Consider the following 6,000-nt stretch of genomic DNA (forward strand, 5'->3'; position numbering starts at 1 on the left):
CTTCAATTCTGGCTGATTGCTGTTGTCATGAGTGACAGAATATGTGGTTTCAAAGATCTGGGTCCAAATTCTGGCTCTATCAAATACTAATATGACTTTCTCTGGCCTTTCTTTCTCCTTTTTTAGGGGTGTTTAGTGTGAGCTTAAGCCGCTTAACTACAGAATCCCCTAATTCATGAAAGGAACTCATCATATTCTCCTCTTCCTTTCTTCCATCTGACCAGAGTGGTACAATCTGTTGGGCTTCACAATCAATTTGTCATAAGGGTTATTATAACCTGTGAAAAATCATTTGCCATTTTGGATTCAAATACATGGAGAACTAGATGCATTTTAAAACTTCAGGAGATTATCTTTGGACCTTAATCTAGAAGGAAAAATAAATGCACAGATGGACAAAAGAATTGGTCTAATTATTAAAATTCTGTGGCTTTCAATGCCAGTTTATTAAGTTACATCTATTAAATACTTTAACATGTACAACATATCATTCACAGTGATTGAATACATACAGTAGTGCCAGAAGACATGGGATTAGTTAAGAACATATCCAACAGCATACAATATGCAGTTTACCTTGGGTTTGTGATGTTTTAACATAAAACATAAAATCAATAAAAGCACATGGGGCTTATCATTAAAACCAAAAAAACACCTACATTTGTTTACTCTTTTCACCCCTGAAACAAAAGGGGGGAGATTACATATTTCCTGACTTTACAAATAAAGTCATCTGATGAAGTTCAGCTTCTTTAATTACTCAACATCGTTGGTCTCCCTCCACCTGAACTCATATGACACGAGAGTGGGACTCGCCTGTCGTATTCTTTGTTGTCTCGACTCTTCAGCATCTAGGTAAGCACTGTCATGTAACAGATGCACAAGAAAGTGAGTGAGCCGTGGATGACATGGAAAGATTACTAGTCTGGGTGTCAGGAGATATGCCTTCTAGCCTCACACTGCTACTTGTTACTGCCTGGCATTGGGCCATTCACATCACCTTTCTGAGTCTGGGTTCTTTCATCCTTAAAATGATATAACTTGGAGCAAATAAACTCTACAGTCCTCTAAAACTCCATGACATGCTCTATTGGTCACAATCTCAGAGTCACTTGTGTTGGACAGTCTCTGAGAAAGTAGGAAATGGCAACCACTCCTAGGCTGCTGCTGCTGCTGCTGCTAAGTCGCTTCAGTCGTGTCCGACTCTGCGTGACCCCATAGACGGCAGCCCACCAGGCTCCCCCGTCCCTGGGATTCTCCAGGCAAGAACACTGGAGTGGGTTGCCATTTCCTTCTCCAATGCATGAATGTGAAAAGTGAAAGTGAAGTCGCTCAGTCGTGTCCGACTCTTGATTACCCCATGGACTGCAGCCCACCAGGCTCCTCCATCCATGGGATTTTCCAGGCAAGAATAGTGGAGTGGGGTGCCATCACCTTCTCTGACTTCTAGGCTAGAAGCCCTGAAACATTGACAAGGCCTTCCAGGTTATTAATAATCAAATAGAACACACATAAATCAATTTAAAAATGGCCACAAAGATTTGGAAAAGACCTCAGAAATCCTTTGACTCAATTCTTCTTCTCACCTCAATGAAGGAATGGTTTCTACAAAAGCCTTAAGATGAGTCCTTCACTTGAATATCTTCTGGGACTAAACAATCACTCTCTGGGAACATTCTATTCAGGGATAGAAAGTTCATTTGGATATCAACGCAGAAACGGTGACCCTGTAACTTCAACTGCTTAGCCTTAGTTCTTTCTTCTAGGGAAATAAGAAAGAAATCTCTTCCCCTTTCTACATCACCCCGTTGATACTTGATATTTCTCACGTCTTCCTCTAATTTCTCCTCCAGTTATTAAGAGGAATACTATTTAATAAGAGCAGAGGGTAACTGGTGAGCCTAGGATTATGACTCAGGAAGCGAGTATCCCAGCTCTAGTTCTGCCGTTAGCTCATTGTGTGGTCCTGAATACGTTCGGAAAGGGCTGGTATGGTACTTTTTTCTTAAAATGGGACGATGGAAGAAGGGATGGCAGGGGGCAAATGTGTATCAGAGCTTGGAAAGTTGTAAATATGGTTGTCAGAGTGGGGCAGGGCATAGATGTGACTATTCTGACTCTCACTGTCTCGCTGTTGGAGCAGAAGCATTCAGGGGTTAATAGTCCAATGAATTCTTCCCAGGCCCAGCTGCCAACAGGATGTAATAGCTCTTAATATCCAGAATAATGGTGCATCCTTTAAAAAATTTCTCCTAAAAACGGCAGAATCCTTCCCGGGCTCTGGGTCCTGGGAGAGCGAGAAATCTTGAGGAAAGTGACTTCCGCATGTGTTTTGCAAGATGCAGCGTATAAACAGTCCTGACCTAAAGAATGAATCCCCAGTGTCACAGTCATGAAAATACGACTGGGAAAGGACTTGGGAAGATACCTTGCAAGAGAAACTTGGCAACAGACATGCCCTATGCAGTGAGCTAGTTGAACTTTTACAATCCAGAGGGGTTACCAACAACCACAGGGGGGCATTTCCCCTGGGGCGGTGTAGGTTTGATTGAAATGGGGCCCAGGGCTCTGGCACGCCCTGTTACTGAACTGAACCAGACACTTTTCAGAATGGGACAGTGCACCGCTTCATGTCCTACTGTACCTTAGCCAAACAGTTCAAGAGGCTTAGTAGCTTAAGCAAGTTTGTTCTGCCAAATAGATCTAAACCAGGGTCAAAATGCTAGTGACCCCATGCATTTTGATTGCGGTTCCTGTACTGGCTGAGAAACACAGGCTTTTCAAAACATCTGAGTTATCCTTAAAGTTCTAATAGCGTCATTGGTGTTGATGGATTATCTTCTCTAATCCAGGAGATAATAAAAACCTTTTTCTATATGTGGCTTAGCTAGTGGGTTTTACCATAGAAAGTATCTTTGTTTTCTCCCCTTTTATTTATGGAGAACTGTCCTTGAATAGCTATTTTAAAAACCACTTAGGGTAAGCACAAGTCATTTTGTTAATGATTATCCTTCATCAAATGGTACCCATTTTCATAATGAGAAAATACCCACATGCCTAAAGCTAGCAAATTAATTAGCTAATACAACCAAAATAAATTAAAAGATCTACCAACAGTGGGGGTGCTAAGCAGTTAGAATGAACACATCTGAAGAGAAAATAATTTATCTTTGTATCCCCAGGACAAGTAGGTACTCAGTAAATGTTTGTGGAATTGATTTGAGTTCAGCCTTCTCATAGACTTAGAACCAGTAAAACATTTTCTCCCTAAATTAACTATTTCCCAAAGCATGCAAGCATGTTCATTTTCGCCTTCTAAATCTTTGAATGCACCCCATTTACTCCTTTTAGGGGACCATCATGAACTTAAAAAGGATTCCCTCACCTCATTTTCACAACTAGTGTACTAATTTTTGTCATGGAAATAATGCCAAGGAAACAGAAGTTCTGACTTGAGTCCCACTAGCAATGTTTGGCCTACTTAAACAATAAAAGGAATATCAAAGAGGATTTAACAAATTCAGCATTAACAGAGACGTTAACATTTCATTTCAGCAATGAAAACTTGAGCAAAATACAATCTTCAGTAATCAAGAGCAAAACATATATGTGGTGGGGATTTTTCCAAAGCCTCAGGTCTTTTAGGAGAGTAGGAAACTCCTATATTTCAGATTAACTTCCAAATTCACCAGATTCCCTATGGAACAGAGGGAAGATTTGAAGGCCCTTGGTAAGGGTTCTTTTCAGAGGAGGGGAAAGTGAGCAGGCCACCCTGGGGACCTCTACGAAAATCCTTTCCCACATCCCAAGTTGTTTGGTGCTCACATGCAGATGCAGGCAGAGCGTTTTATTTCCTTAACAGAATGTTAGTTCTGATCTAGAGCCAGGCTGGAGTCATTGATAAAAACATTCCTGAATTGCAAATAACTATTGTTCTAGGAGCTGGTGGAGGGAACTTTCTCTTATCAAGCTGGTTTTGTAGTTACTGAGAAACCTTTCCTTTCTGCTTTAAGTAAAGGGTAATTCCTCTGACTGAGATGCCCTTTCCCCAGGCCATCTGCTGCCCGCCCACCTCCTTTCAGGGCTCAAGCTTCACTTCCCTTGTAAAGAAACTTTTGAACCAGGTGGAAGGGACCATGCCCTGCTCTTTGCTCATGCTGAGCCCTCTGCTGACTGGAGAAACTGAGGGCTTCAGAGCCTTAACCTCCCAACTAAGAAATTAGAAATTAATTTTTATTTACTTATGTATAGCTCAATAAGTGTTGGTCAAGTACTGCTCTACTAGTCATCGTGTTCAGGAAGCCCGTCATACACGTCTCTGCCTCTGCGGTAACGAGTAAGAGTGAAGTGAAGTGAAAGCTGCTCAGTCGTGTCCGACTCTTTGTGACCCTGTGGAATAGTCCATGGAATTCTCCAGGCCAGAACACTGGAGTGAGTAGCCGTTCCCTTCTCCAAGGGATCTTACCAACCCAGGGATCGAACCCAGGTCTTCTGCATTGCAGGCGGATTCTTTATCAGCTTAGCCACCAGGGAAGCCCAAGTAAGAGTGATGTCATCGCCAGGTTTGCCTGCAGACCCATCTGTGAGGTCTCTCACAATAGGGGATATCTATAACAAAGGCCAAGGTGCTGGAGACCACTCCCCAGGTCACACTGAATACTCGCGGGCTTCACAGAATGCCCAAAGCTAACGTGTTTCATCCCCATGAGCTCATTTGATCCTGGGAAACAAATTGACGGATTCCTCCTTTACAGACAAATCAAGAGAGGTTAAGAGAACAAGAATGTCCCTCCAACCTTTGACATATGGGTGCAGGAAAATCATACAGATTTGAGGATCATAGAGGATATGAATTCATAGAAGCACAGGAAGGACCTCAGTGTTCTGCCTCTTCTTCAGGAAAGACGCCTTGGCTGGGCTGATGAGCCAATTCCACATTTAAATCCCTTTGAATATTTTCAAAGTACCCATATAACACTCTGCATATAAAGTGAGTCAAACCTCAAAGCACATCTCAGTTAACATCTCCAGATTTGGTGATTGGCATTTTCCTCCCAGGGAATAAGTCCATCGTCTCTTGGGATCAATCAGCTTTGTTATATGATTGGTCTGTTTGCTAGAACTCCTGTCTTCAAGTTTCCTGAATGGCCGAATCAGCTGGTTGTCTTACATAGTGAGGAGAGCTCCAGAAATCTTATGTTTAACAGTATCCGGTGATATTTGTTAGGAGTTGGAATTAGACCTTGAAATACATTGAGTGGTATTTGACCAGGAGCCAGGTATCCATATACATTTGGGTAGAGTCTGTCTCGTTCTTCATAGCATGGTTTGGTTTAGCACACACATAAAAGGTACTCAAGAACACTGTGCTGAATAGGTGCTGTTGTATTTTTAATATGCATGTGGAACTCACAGTTGCTTGTTTTGATGCATGTGTACATAATAAAAAGAAAGGTAGTTTTTCTCATTTGGCACGGATGGCATGAAAATGAATTCCTTTTCTTGAAGAACATTTATAAGAAATATCAGTTCTCTTTTTCTTTTTTTCGGTAAGGCAATAAAATATGTGTTTGGGGGAACTGATGAAGGATTTTGCCTCTGAAGTGTTTGGACTATTTCTGGGGCTTTGAATTTTGTTTTTAAGTTTCCTGAACTGAAGCAAATGCTGCATAATGAAATTGAACAGTACCTAGGCCCTCTTCTTGACAAATGCATAGGAGCCAGGCATGGAAATGTTCCATTCATTTGGTGATCAGTGTTTTAATGTTTAGAAACTCACCGCTCTTCCAGGCAGCTCTGATAATAGGTCTGCTCTCTTCTGCCTTTTTCTGATTAGTATTCTCATCAGTCAGGTACATAAAGTATGAATTTTTGGCCCCTAAATTTCTTAACCGCTGTCTCTATCAGTGCTCTGACAAAGCCTCCTGGTTATAATTATGAGTGAGGAAAATTAGGACCTAAGAAGCAGAGGACCTCCATACAATGACATCTGTCTTACCA

The sequence above is a fragment of the Budorcas taxicolor genome, chromosome 8, assembly GCF_023091745.1.
Source record: "Budorcas taxicolor isolate Tak-1 chromosome 8, Takin1.1, whole genome shotgun sequence".
Lineage (NCBI taxonomy): Eukaryota > Metazoa > Chordata > Mammalia > Artiodactyla > Bovidae > Budorcas > Budorcas taxicolor.